At 46.5% G+C, this 15,017-nt stretch overlaps 1 pseudogene; it reads right to left on the reverse strand.

Annotated features, from left to right (window-relative positions):
* Window positions 1-14,285: 14,285 nt before the first annotated feature.
* LOC123155191 (uncharacterized) lies at window positions 14,286-14,424 on the reverse strand (annotated as a pseudogene).
* Between the last annotated feature and the right edge of the window lie 593 nt (window positions 14,425-15,017).

The raw sequence follows: 15,017 nt of genomic DNA on the forward strand, positions 1-15,017 counted from the left end.
GCTAGAAACTGCTTCTTTCTCTCTTGAACCATGCAATCATGGCATTCATGGCTGGTAATGTGGCAGTTCTTTCCTATGCCCTTTGGTACTATATATAATGCTTTCTCCCCTGCCACTGTTTGCCGACCCTTTGTACTCCGTCAGGAACATTGCTATGGTACGTCTGTTGGATTCATTTGGGTAGATTCTGGAGCTTTGTGCTCTGGATTTTCTTGCTCAGCAGTTCATAATCTCAGATGGCTTTCGGACACCACACCTTATACTTCTGCCACCCTCTCAAGCCTTCTTCCTCTCTCGTTGGAATTCAAGTGTTTTATCATTTATTATCCATGCTTAGCAGTTTTTCAGTTCTAGCATGATGAACCTATGAGCGAACTCTGATGCATCACATGCATGATTTGTTGTGTTTCCCCTGATGTTGGCTGATGAACCAAATCAAATTTTCTCTTGATTAAATTAACAAAAAGCCAGACACATGCAAAAAACGATTGAAAAATTGCACGAGGAGCTCCTGAATTTATGATAGCTCAGTGCGTGCGTGTTAGTCGTGACTTGAGGATATTATAGCTTGCTGTTCAGGTTGTTCCATAAATTAAGAGAGAGGACATATTCTCTTGCTTGTTGATTAATCCAGCATCATTGGAAAAACTATTTGTATACTGGTACTACGTACTGAATATTGCTTCCAGTTATTGGTTTTAAATGGAACATTCTTCAGAGCCCTCATCTCTGATAACACTCATGGAAACAATTGCCTGTTTTTTCCCTCAGGTTGTAAAAACGGTCAAGGTAGCTGGTTTGCACAAAAAAGGTACAATAAATGGTTGTATTCCCATAGTGCATACATACTCGATGATTTGTGCTCCTTGACTTTTCATTCTGAAAATTGTTGCAGGTTTTCCTGTTTTTATTAGTTTTATTATTTCTTTGATACATGCTCTTGCTATATCTGAATGATCTTAAAGTTGGTTGAACTAGGACAAAATTCATTCATAGTATGTTTCGACATTTTGTTTTAGTTGCAGACCAACAGTAGTCTTTACAATCCTGAAAATAAAAGGCCTGCGCAACATATTCTTAGAACTAGTGAAGCACAATGTGTTGAGTCATTCCTGTGGAGCTGCCTTCTAAAAATGCATTATTAGAATCTGCCTTTATTCCATGAAGAAGCATCATTATTTCATCCAACTGGGCTCACGAATATTCGTGGTGTTCCTGAAAGTAAAGAAAGGGGATAATAGTGTAAAAGTACATGACAAATCTGAAAGTTGCATATGAGGAACTCATGCTGACCTTCCAAATTGTGCTGAATGCAAAGAGAGCTTTGCATTCCGACCTTCCAAATTGTGCTGAATGCTGACCTGACTTGCTATCCTGAGGAGAAAAGATAAGTGGTAAGAACAATGAACTCCGTACTAACAGTTAGAATTTGGAGCATAATTACAACAGAGATTAGCAAAGATACCATTAAAGAAGATTTGATAAATCAAAAAACAAATCAAGCACATCCTCTGTAGAACACTTACAAGCACTCGATTTAGAGAAAAGGGAGAAAGAAAATGACGTCTAATATATGCTCTCGAGGGAAACACTGTTCCAGTGCACGCAAATAACCCGGAGAGGACGAAACATTGTTGTAATGAGCGTAAACAATGTTTCACCAGTGAGAAGCATGGACTAGAAAATGTTGGGATTACGGGGAAAACAAAAGCATTTCGTTGATGACCTTTCAGCCTTCACGTCTATAGCGAGGCATTGCCCAGCTCCTTTGATTGTCGCAGACAGCAGAGGCCCTTGTACGAAACCCACATACCCAGCAACCCGCCAATCCAGCAAATAATTTTTACACAGGTGTTTCGGTGTAGCTATATGAATTAGGAAAGAACATTCTGAAATTTGGATGTGGACTACTATGTACGGTTTCTGGGCATGTCAAGTATAGTCTAGCACGTGTTGGGTAGAATTGTAAGTTAAGGATTATAAATTTATTGTTTCATAGGTCGCAGACTCACAGGTTTGGCATTTTCATACTTCTGCAAGTTCTACTATTCGTACACCATTATCTATGTACTAGAATGAAAGTAATACACGGCTTCCGTTATGAACATACGTGCACATCCGTGTCAAATATTGATGAGTACTCCCTCCGTCCCAAATTTTTTGTTTTAGATTCGTCTAGATACTGATGTATCTAATACTAAAACATGATTTGATACATCCGTATTTAAACAAATCCAAGACAAGAATTTTGAGACGGAGAGAGTATCTAATATTGATGATATACATGGTGCCCATAAACTGCAGTACATGCTTGCTGACGAGTATTGAGTGCAACAGAGCATCTCATACAGTCACATAAACATGTAGCTATCCGAATATCCGTATAGATATGTGAAACTATAGCCAATAAATAATTTACCTATATTATGATGATTGTTTGGGACCTTTTTCCTTTCCTGAATATGCAGGTTATAGAAACTCATTTTCTGATATCGTAAAGCTCATCTTCAGGTTCATTACATGTGCCAAATGGTTGCAATAATCTCCATTGTGGACAGTGCTTTGGAAATGGTGATAGATTTCTCTAGGGCTATAAACTGGATGCACTGTAATTTGAACTGTTCGAGCTTTGTTACAGTAAATGTTGATGCGGCCTATTTTTATCAAATATAGAGATAGCTTTCAGAGCATGAATATGCTTATATTTCCAGAAGGAAAATTGCACCTATTAGAAATATCAAGGTGCTTCATGTTATGTAGTAGTATGAGATAAATCCCTGATTTTAAAAACCCTTGGATGTACGATCACTAGATGTCAAGATGTGTGGTGCTCTGGCTGGGGGGGGGGGGGGATAGATGCGGCTGGGGGGGGGGGGGGGGTAGATGCGGCTGGGCCGGTTGGCCCAGCTGGCTCGCTCTCTCTTTCCCATTTTCTCTCTTTTGCCATTTACAGAAATTAGTAATAATGATGGAAAACGAAATGGCTAAGGTGCGTGGAAATATATGAAAATTTTCCTGCGGTGTCCATGATTTATACTTAGCCCCAGACAAGAAGTTTCACATAAATTGGTAAGTTAAATTCAAACTCATTAGGATTTATATCAAATGGTTTTGAATTAGGTCTAGGCTTTAGGATTGTGCAAAAAACATGAGATTTTTGGTGGAGTGTGATAAAATAATTTTGGACAAAGTTTTGGGGGCCAAACTACAAGGCATTTTGGAGAAGGTTGGAATGGAAATTAGAAATGCAATTAAATAAAATACAAGGAAAGCTCAAATGATTTTATGAAAATCTTCATAGTCATGGTTATTGAGTTAGGGCCGTGCGGTATTTTCTTCTTCCGTTGCAACGCACGGGCTCTTTTGCTAGTGTATACTTAAAGAATCAATCTATGGTTGAATGGTTAGAGGAACAGTGGTATCCCCAGTCCACTAGGGTCCAAGTCCTGGTGTTCGCATTATTCCTGGCGACAGGGCGGATCTAGCCTGTCCCGCCCCGACCCCACCCACCCTTCTACCTCACGTCTCGCCCCCACGGTGGGTGCCACCTACTGGCCCAGCGACATTGGCTCCGGTCCTCTGATGGCCTGCCTAGCGCGACTCCAGCCAGCCTCGCCCAGCACCTGTCTTCTCACCTTACCCTCTTCGTCCCGCATCCCCGCGCCCCCGAGATCCCATCGGGTGCCTCACATCTTTATAATGGGGTGGCAGGCTACTCCGTGTGTCCGTCACTGCTATACAAGACCTTACCTAACCCCCGCGGTAGTCGGATATCATTCTAAACGCAAACTCTTTATCCCTCCTCTCTCGTCGCTGGTAGCGTCGTGGCGTCTTCCGTCGCCACCGGCGATGTCGCAGTCTGCCGCCTCGAACGACGTCAAGGAGTCAACCTTCCCCGTCGCCCACGTCGTCTGTCCCCACCTCGAAGTTCGTCGATGTCGCCGTGCAAAGCTACCTCGAACTACTTCCCCGTGACCGTAGCCCGTGCCTTCCTTCACATCCAACGTCATCCTCGTCTCCGTCGAACTCACCGTCCGCCGACGCCTCTGCCATCGACTTCCATCTCGTCAAGCCCGCCGTCCGACTCCGGCCCGGTAAGCACACCTCCCTTCTCTCTATTAATGGTTACTTGTGGTATAGGCTTTATATGGATAGAAATATTCATACAACCTTTTATTAGTATAGTTAAAATGTACAACACATGGATAAAAATCTAGTACAATATTTTATTAGTGTAGCTAAAAATTTGTTGTATGATGTACCATTGAATCTTCATAAGTGAATGTCTTAAAATTGAATGCGTGTGCTACACAAAATGTACTACATATGGATGAGCATATGGTACATTAGTTTTTTCATGATGCCGGTGTATTCATATTGAGTGCCAATATTTTTGCGAAGCGTGGATTAAGTTTTGTTTCACTCAATTTCTAGCACTCAATATCTTCAATTTCTATCAAAGGTCATGATGTTTTTTTCTAAATGTTATATCTAAATGTCAATTTGTTTAAGGTGATTTAGATGAAGAAGCCAAGACGCCTTGTTAGGACTCCTACACCCATAGACGGAATTCCTAATGCCGTATACATCGTCACTAGGGTGGCTCAGTACACCGAGATCGTGCTCGCCTATGTCGAGAACGCTCGAGCAGCCACCGAGAGTGCTCTGTCATATTCCAAGAGCACTCAGGCATATTCCATTGTGAGCGATAGAGCAGCCGCTGCGAGTGCGCGAGCAGCCGTCGAAGCTGCGAGGACCACCCAAGTGGAGATCACGAAGATGATGGAAGGTGAGGATAGCTCATGATGGATCTAAACGACTAGTGCACTGCTTTCATTTGATCTATATGATCGATGCATGTGAACTTAATTTCTAAGTTGCTATGATGGAGCTAAACTTTTGCTTCCGAACTACTAATGAACTGTCCAACGTGGTGATTTGTATCATACATGATGCTATAGAGATTATGATATGACTTTGCTCTATGTAATTGGATAACTACGAAATTAACTTGTTTGCTTCTTTATTTATTTACGTAGATGAAGTGGAACTGGTATATGGTGTACACCAGGAAGAATTCTGAAATTTATGATTCTTCGGAGATATCCAAGGAGCAAGTGGACGGTTACGAAAACATATGCTACAAAGGATCTATGACTGGGAATGGCTGAGTCATTATGCCAAGTACGTCCGCAGAGAAGTTGACGATCATTATGTGAATTACATCCGCAAAGAGAAAATCAAATATGAAGTATGAAAGCCATGTGGGCAAGTGGACGAGTAAAGAATTTGATTATCTTTATCCCACTCATTGTCATTATGATACTGTTGTTATCATGAGGTATCATATGTATGTGTGCGTGTTAATGATGCGACATGAGTCACTAACGCATACATCTATTTGTATGAAGTTTAGATTATTGATATGTTAAAAGTAATGTGTATGATCACTTATGTTAGTTGTATGTTGTAATGTGGTTATTTGTATCATGTAATGTGTATCATGTATTGGAATGCCTGGATGCTAAAGAGGCAGCTATGGCGGGTGACAGGTACTGCCCGCCACAACTAATAACATATACCAATGGCGAGCAAGTAGGACTGTTCGCCAATGCATAGGCTCTAACAGTGGCAAGAGCCTGCCCACCACTGATGGCATTCTAGAAGTGGCAGAAGGTCAGTGGCGAGCGCCCCTGGGAGTCTGGCCCGCCACTGCTGGCCATTTTACACCCGCCACTAATAGGCATTCCTGCAGTAGTGTCGTGTGGAGGCGACGTCGTTCGCGGCCTGCCTTTCGTGCATGTGCCCCTCCCGTCTCCGGCGGGCCTCCCTCCCCCCATGCCATCGTGACAGCTCTCGGTGGAGGCAACAATGCTTCTCTGGTATGGCAGACACGAGGCACCTCGTGGTGGATCATTGCTCGCGCTATTCTGGCCCCGGCGGCCTTGGGCCTGCGTCTCTCCGTTGTCCCACGCTGCTAGGATCCTGAGGCAACTCCGGCCTCGGCGACCGTGTAGTTGCATCCCTCCATCTTACACAGCTCGTCGATGTTCCGACGGATAAGGCCATGGCAGTACGGATCTACGTCCATCCAGTCCTTGCTTGCCGGTGTTGCTGGACGCCGCCACCCCAGACCCAGCCCCGTTGTTCGCTTCGTCCCTGGCCCCGCCTCGTATGCCTCAAAGCCTCCCTCTTCTGCCTGATCCAGTGCTCGTGGGTTCGAATGCGGTGCCAACCCTCGACGGGAAGTGCAGCACCGCCAACCTCCTCCCGACATGGTGGTTCCGACCAACTTTGGCTTCCTCATATTCGATTCAAGACTTGGTGGCTATATGTTTGCTCAGCTTCAGGTTTGATAGGTCTAACTGTGATGTATCCTTCGTTCGGGCCGAGCATCCTCTTCTCTACTTCAGGCACCATGTTGACGCCTGCCTGCGTCTGTTTCATTTATTGTACCCCCGCTGTACTCATTCTACTTCTTCTATCAATGAAATGATAGGCAAGCTTTGCATATTTCTGAAAAAAGATGATATGATGGCTTAGTCTCTCGAAGATGCTCATAGAAATAGGATGTGAGTGTGTGCGTTCATAAGATGAGTCTTTGCGCGTATATATGAGCGTTCTACATGTAACTGTGTTCGAAAGAATTATTATGTACACGTATGTTACAAGTCAATCCGCCCGCTAGCTAGACAAACGCACGCGAAACACACAGAGACGCCTAGATGATTGCAAAATAGGAACCTGTCGTCCCGGTTGTTTTTGCTTTTCCAACCTGATGATTACAACGTAGGGCACAAGGATTTGTAAAGTCGGTGCTGCTAAAGCTCAGTCGACTGAAACTTCACGAAGTCTCAGTTGATGCTATATTCTTTTGATCTTGCATTAGAATTTGTTTAAAGTTTTTTTTCAGTTTTTTATGCACTATGCCACTTGTCTGAGACTGCGCGAAGTCTAGTGAGACCTAGCCATTATAAAGTATAGCTAACTATCCTATAGAAAGCCCTAATCGGTTGATTGTTCCAGCCCAAATCGGACACGGAGAACACGTGGTTATTTCCATCATATTCCGCGTGCGACTCACCCCGATGCCTCCCTTGCAATCTCGCAGCTGTGCGCTGCACCCGATCGTTTTTTGGCGGTGGTCCATGACGTGTGGGCTTAGGGCGCGTCGGGGCCATTACTCTGTGGTGAATTTCGTCGCGCGTGCGTGCGCCATCGCGCGTTCTCCTCCGCACACGCCGGGCAGTCAGTGTCACGCGTCCTCTTGCCGGGCTTGGTCGCTTGCATGCTGCTGGGCAGTTCTGTTCATCCGAGCCGGCCCGATTCTCGATTCCTCCCATTCCCAAGTTAGCCTCTCGTCTCTTTCTTGATTTTATTGTCTGCGCTGGTAACAGTGGGTGCAGAAGATACTTCTTCATGGCGCTTAACCTCGGTGCTAACTCTAGTGAAGGACGGAAAATGCACCTTGTCGTCGGCCATGTATATATATACACCGGCATGTATAATACGATATTTTTGGCTGCAAGGTGTGGTTGGTGAGAATATTTATTTGGGATCAATATTGTAAGGTCTGTTCATACATAGAACGACTTATAAAATGGTGACCCTCCCCAATGCTATACGTCCAGAGCCTGTGATGGCGTGGTGGAGAATTGTCATAATCTCGTTTCAAATTCGCGAGCCAACCCATTTAGTTTTTTCTATGTTAACTCGTGATGTCTCTATAGAAACATTCAAACCATTTGAGTGTATTACCTAGATATGGAAACAGGACACACAATTTGTATGAACAACCCAAATTCAGTTCAGGTCCAAGAAAACTGAACTGCAAAATGGTGGAGGCAATGATGTACAGACTACAGCCCCCCCCCCCCCACACCCCGAGACACCCGCGTCGCTCCCAGGGCAACTCGGGTGGCGAAACCCTAGCCGCCACCCGAGACCCCTCCTCCTCGTCGCTCCCTCGCCGCCGCCGGAGGATGCAAGGCGGGCAAAGCCCTCTCCAGCGAACGGCGGCGGCGGGGCTGTCCCTTCCAGCACTTGTCGCCGGGCGGTGGAAGATGTGGGGGTGGCTGCGCGAACTTGGCGCGGGCGGGGCGGTGGATCTGGCATAGGTTGGCGGCGGCCGCAGTCAGCGCGGATCCCCGGCGGTGGTGGGCGTGAGGTCGTGGAGTGGAGAGCGGGCGGTGGCAGGGCATCATCCTGGGGTCCGAGCGGGCTGGATCTGGGCCCGGCGGGCCTGTGGCGGCGGCGGCGGGGATGTACTGCTCACATTTGGCTCTGGTGGTGGATGCAGGCGGCGGCGGGTGGTGATCTTCCCTTCAGCGAGTTCTGGGAGTTGCCTGCGTTCCCTTGTAGCGAGTGCGGCATGGGTTCGTGCTGCCCGCCCAGATTTGCGCGGTTGTGCAAACCGGTCTGCTACGGCTTTCCCTTGGTGGCGTCGGCTGCATTGGGAGCTGATGGGGTGGGTTGCACAGATCCGGATGAAAATCTTGCAAAGACCTTGTCGATGCCGGGGGAACGGCATATGTGGACGTCGCTTCCCTCCTTGGGGGTGTCGTCGAGGAGCCTGTTGCAACCCCACAACACTTTGATCCAGACTCCGGGTGAAAGCCTTAGATCGGGCGTTGCCAGATCAGATGACGGTGTTGTTTTTCCATCACTTTCTCCTTGGAGACGTCATTTGTGGAGTTCTTGTGGAGGGCTGTCACTATGGGGCTGGCTGTAGGAGGAGGTTTGGGTTCGTGGGTGGCCGGCGGGGGCATGTGTTCTGTAGGTGGTGGTGGTGGAAGTGCTGTGTTGATTCGGGGCATGCTAAGTTCTGGTTCCCTCTCTAGCTCTGGTCGGCCTCCTCTCAGGGATGTTCGTGGCGGCGGTGAGGTCTCGGTGTTCGTCGTCCTTCGAAGATGTTGCAGGCTCTTGTTGCTTTGTTTGGTGCCCAGGTTTGCTCATTTGGTGAAGGTGGTCGATGTGACACCAAGAGGAGGTGCAGTGCTCGTCTCGGTGGAACATTGCCCTTCGGTGGCATCAACGACTTCCGTTCTCGCAATGTCACCTCGGTGATGGGATGCCCTTCGACGGCGTTGTGACTCTCCTAGGTCTTCAAGTTCAAGAGTGATCGCTGGGCAGGCCAGGGACTTTTTCCTCTCCATCGTCTCGACATCGAGTATCCGTTCGATTGATCCAACAAGACTCCTCCCTTCTCTTCTCGGTTTGTTCCAGTTCTGTTGGAGGCCAGTTTCAAGGCTTGTACTGCTAGGCATAGTTCGTTCGGTTCTCTCTCTCTGTTCCCTTGTACCTTCTTGTGGGTGTCGTGTGCTACATCTTGTAGTCGTTGCGTTGTATCTTGTTCTGGTTTATGAAAATGAAAATGGTTCAGGCCGGCTTTTGCCCGCCGTAGCAGCTTCAAAAAAAAAATGGTGGAGGCTCTAATCCATCACAGCCTCTCTGCGGACACGGTGGCAAAATCTATTGTGTTTTCGTCCATTGCGATACATTCTGAATCATTCACGTACGTGATGGTTATGTGATGGTACGTACGCGATGGTGATGTGATTGACACACCATTGGACTGGTTATGTAATACAATATACATATCTTGTCGTATTGATCTAGCTCAATTCATCTTCATTAGGCCAATAGGTGTCTGATGTATGCATCCTAATTTTGTATATTATACATTGCAACTTTGATATTTTGTTGACCTATGAAATTCGAAGTCTATATCTTGTTCATCTCAGAGAAATGAAAGTAGATGTTGAATTACATTCATCATCAACACCTAGCTCATGGACACGCCACCCTTCCTTGAGAAACCTAAGCACGTTACCAGCATGCAATGCTCAGATAAATCTGTCGATTTTAGCCCATCTACCACCACCACCCGTGAACACTGCTAGCGCATTGATTATGGTGTTCGATGACACGTGAGGTCTTGTTTGCCATTCCAAGGCAGAACGTCCTAGCTTCAAATATTTTTGTTACACGTCATAAACCAGCATGAAAAGCAACTGCATGGACCTTCAGGATTGTGGCTCCGTGGGCCCATTCCCCAATTACATACTGAGCAACCAGCGAGATCCATGCCATGGCGGTGAGTGTATCCAGCAGGTAGGAGAGCCCAGCTTGGAGCCGACCTCAGTGAAAGAAGAAAAAGGTTTAAGCGTATGCACCTCGGCAGGGACACGTGCGTGTTAATATAGAGAAAATATTACAAGATCGGCCAGGTTGTTTCTAGTCTTGACCTCTACTCCAAGCTACACAAGAGATAAGATCAACTAGTCTAACAACCTTACACAACAATACGCAAGCAATACCCACGCAATACACCCATCATGACACTTGTCACCTTACATACAAGCCTACTCTTTAACATCCTCCCTCAATCTCAAGATGTCAAGGTTTAAATTGTTCTTGAAGGCTTGTAATTGTCGAACTTGAAGCAGTTTAGTGAAACCGTCAGCAACTTGATCTCCGGTTGGAATAAACTTTATCTCCAACAATTTTTGTGCAACTCTTTCATGAATAAAGTGAAAATCAATCTCTATATGCTTTGTCCTAGCATGAAACACATGATTTGCTGACAAATATGTTGCACCAAGGTTATCACACCACAAACATGACACATGTGATCTGTGAATACCCAACTCATCAAGTAATGTTTCAATCCACATTACCTCAGCCGTTGCATTTGCCAAAGATTTGTATTCCACTTCAGTACTGGAACATGAGACAGTTGCCTGTTTCTTTGCAGGCCATGATATGAGGGTAGAACCAAGGAAAACATCAAAACCTCCCGTGAATTTTCTGTCATCAGGACATCCAGTCCAGTCTGCATCAGAGAAGGCACTTACTGCAGTTGATGGAGACTTACATAATTTTAAACCAGTTCCAATACTATCTTGTATGTATCTTAAAATCCTTTTTACAGCTGTCCAGTGCACAGAAGTGGGTTCATGTAAAAACTAACAAACCTTATTAACAGAGAACGAAATAGCTGGCCTTGTCAATGTTAAGTACTGAAGTGCTCTAACTATGCTTCGGTACCTGGTTCCCTCCTCTGGACTTAATAATTTTCCTTCATGCAAAGACAACTTTTCAGTTGTGGACATGGGCGTGCTGGAAGGTTTACAATCCTTCATTCCAACATGCTTTAGTATATCTGAAGCATATTTTTCCTGAGTGAGCAGAATACCATCTTGCACCTTCTTAACCTCAATGCCTAGAAAATAGTGCAACTCTCCCAAGTCCTTAAGTGCAAATTCATTTTTCAAGTTTCTTAACAAGGCTGAAGTGGCATCTTGTGAGGAGCTAGCAACAATTATGTCATCAACATAAATTAACATAAACATTGTCACCTTTCCTATTCTGAAGAAGCACAAAGAAGTGTCTCCCTTTGATGGCCGAAAACCAAGTTGTTGCAGTTTTGAGCTCAGCTTAGAGTACCACGCGCTTGGTGCCTGCTTCAAACCATACAAAGCTTTGTCCAGCCTACATACATAATGTGGCTTAGAACTATGCTCAAAACCTGGTGGTTGTCGCATGTAGACCTCTTCCTCGAGAACGCCATGCAAAAAGGCATTATGTACATCCAATTGGCGAAGACTCCGTCCCCTGGAAACAACAATAGACAGAACAAGCCTGATAGTAGCAGCCTTCACTACTAGACTGAAGGTGTCCTCCTAGTCAATACCATAACGTTGTTTAAAACCTTTAGCTACTAACCTAGCTTTGTATCTGTGTATTGTACCACTAGCTTTCTTCTTGATTTTATATACCCACTTACAATCAATAATATTCCTCCCTGACTTAGGTGGAACAAGATGCCACGTCTGGTTTTTACTAATGCATCATACTCAATATTCATAGCATTTTTCCAACTCTTATCATTCAAGGCTTCTATCACATTTTCTGGTTCACGGGTGGAAGCAAAGTTTGCAAGTTTAAAATTCTTGTTGTACCTGACCGTGCCATCCTTGGGTACCACCGGTTTAGTAATACCTCGTTGCGAACTTTTCACACGTGTAGTTGCACTCGTGCTGGGCGCACCGGCGGCCACACTGGATCCGGCTCCAGTAGGCATAGGTGATCTAGCAGCCACAAAAGATCTGGAGGGCGGGTCGCCTCCTCGTACTGGCATGGGCGAATCATCCTCGACGACCGCGCGATCAGAGGCCCACACGGGGCTGTCGGTGCCATCATGCACCCGTGGGGTGGGAGACCCGCACCCAGCCGCCTCGTGTCAACTGGCGGATGGCGAAAGGCGCGGGTCCGTCCTGCCCGACCGCACTGCAACGCCCGATGACGTGCTAGGCGGGGACTGGTTTGTCCCGACGCTTGCAGAGGAATCCACGGCGGGATCCGCCGCGTCTGCGCCTGCACCACCTGTGCCAGATCTCTTGGGATCCGCACCCTGGGCTGTGTCAGCCGGATCCTCCTCGTGTCCAGCGCATGTACTACCAGCCAGATTCTGCATAAAATCACAGATTTGAACAACGTTTTTTTCACTGTTTCCATTAGCATCAGGTTTATGACTATTAGCCAAATGATCAGTAGCATATTTATCTCCCCCATGATCAGTTAGATTCAAAAGCTCCGGAGAAAGAGGAAGGATTTCAGCACGTAGACGTGCACCGGCATTGGGATGCAAAGTGGAGAAAGGAAACATTGTTTCATCAAACACAACATCCCTGGAAATATAAACTCGGCCGGAAGAGATGTCTAGGGACTTAAAACCTTTGTGCAAATTACTGTAGCCTCAGAAGACACATTGTTTGGAGCAAAATTGGAGCTTGTTGGTATTATATGGATGTAGGTTTGGCCAGCAAGCACATCCAAAAATGCGAAGAGAAGAATAATTAGGCTTTTCATGGGATATTTTTTTCAAGAGGAGTTTCAAAGTTGATCACTTTGCTCGGTAATCTATTGATGAGGTATGTAGCAGCGATGAAAGCCTGATCCCAGAATTTAAGAGGCATGCTTTCTCGAGCTAGGAGGGAGAGACCAACCTCGACTATATGTCGATGTTTACATTCTGCTGACCCGTTTTGCTGATGTGCATGAGGGCAAGAAACATGGTGAGATATCCCAACTTTTGTAAAGAAAGAATTTAGCTTCACATATTCTCCTCCCCAGTCTGTTTGGAGAGCAAGAATTTTGCGATCAAATTGACGTTCAACAAGATTTTGGAAGTCACGAAATTTTTGAAAAACTTCTGACTTATATTTGATTAGATAGATCCATGTGAACTTACTGAAATCATCTATGAAGCTCACATAGTATTTCTTTCTGCCTACTGATTCAACAGCTGGACCCCACACATCAGAAAAAACAAGTTCCAAAGGAACTTTGATTCACTTATTGAGTTCGGATAAGGCAACTGATGGCTTTTGCCTAGTTGACAAGAATCACAAATAACTTCAGAATTGAATGACTTCACACATGGGAGATTATTCTTGCTAATTATTTTGCTAACCATGGTTGATGAAGGATGCCCTAGGTGCCGGTGCCACCTATCCGAGGAGGGTGTGGCACTGAGCACGTGCTTCTTGGCGCCTTGTCCCATGTGTTTGATAGGGTATAGGCCTCTCCTACCCCTGCCTTGCAGTAGAACCCTCCTCGTTTCCCGATCCTTTACAAGAAAAGAATAGGGATGTATTTCAATGAAGGAATTGTTGTCAATAGCAAGTCGGCTTGCAGAGATTAAACTCTTGTCAGCCTCAGGAACATGTAACACATTTTTGAGAAGAAGATCACGTTCGAGGGTATAAATATGAGATTGACCAATATGTGTTATAGCCATACCTGACCCGCTCGCGGTTTGGATTTGGTCATCTCCGGTGTACCGATCCTTGATGGTGAGCTTCTCTAGGTCTCCTGTGATATGGTTCGTCGCACCACTGTCCAAGTACCAGTTGGTGTCGATGCCATACTGCGGGGCTGCCATGTTTGCACAGCGTTCTCCCCCTCCCCCCCCCCTTGATAGGAGGAGTCATAACGCTTCCAGCACTTCGACACTAGGTGACCAACCTTGCTGCAGATCTGGCACGTTGGTTTGGCGGCGTTGTTATTGTAGTTGCCGCTACCACCGTTGTTGCCTCCAGGGTTGCCACGATTTGGTGGCTTGGGGAAGGTGCCACGGCCACGATCACCGCCGCCGCCTTTCCTGTTGCTGAAGTCGTGTCCACGATTACCACGGTCACCACCGCCGCGACCGCGACCACGCCCGCTTGTTGCCGCGTTCGCCGATGACTGAGAGGACCCGCCACATAAATTCATGCAAGTCTCAAAGCTCAGAAGTTGCGAATACAACTCCGGGACCCGGACAGGCTCAACCCTAGAGCACATGGCAGACACCACGGGGTCGAATTCCTCGTCGAGTCTAACGAGGATGTGAGAGACGACATCCTCCTCGTCCACCTTCTTCCCTGAAGCAGCTAATTCATCACAAAGGGTTCAGATCTTAGCAACATATTCAGTGATCGTCATTTTGCCCTTCTGAAGGTTTGCCAACGTGATTCTGACGTTGACAGTCTGCGCACGGGTATGCCATGCAAGCATCCCCTGCATCGTGTTCCACAACTCTGCTGCGGTGTGGCACATCGCCACCTGGATGGCCATCTCGCGGGGCAGCGTGGTCAACAGGTAAGAGAACACCTGCTGATCGCGCGCATACCATGCACTGAACTCCGGGTTGGGGGCCTTGGACTTGGTCTTGCCGTCGTCGCTGGTGACTTCAACGTGCATCGGGGGCACCACCTGCTCGACGTCGAGGAAGGACTCCATCTGCGCAACCCGGATGGCTGAGAGCACGGTGGCGCGCCATAGCGCTTCGTTCCCTCTCGTAAGCTTCTCTGTTGCGATGTGTGCAAACGGAGATGAGGGGAAGGAGTTCGCCGAAGAGCTTGCCATGGATGAGTTCGAGGTAGCGGCTCTGATTACCATGAAAGAAGAAAAGGGTTTAAGCGTATGCACCTCGGCAGGGAAGCGTGTGTGTTAATATAGAGGAAAGATTA

This window comes from Triticum aestivum, chromosome 7A (genome assembly GCF_018294505.1).
Source record: "Triticum aestivum cultivar Chinese Spring chromosome 7A, IWGSC CS RefSeq v2.1, whole genome shotgun sequence".
NCBI classification, from domain to species: Eukaryota; Viridiplantae; Streptophyta; class Magnoliopsida; order Poales; family Poaceae; genus Triticum; species Triticum aestivum.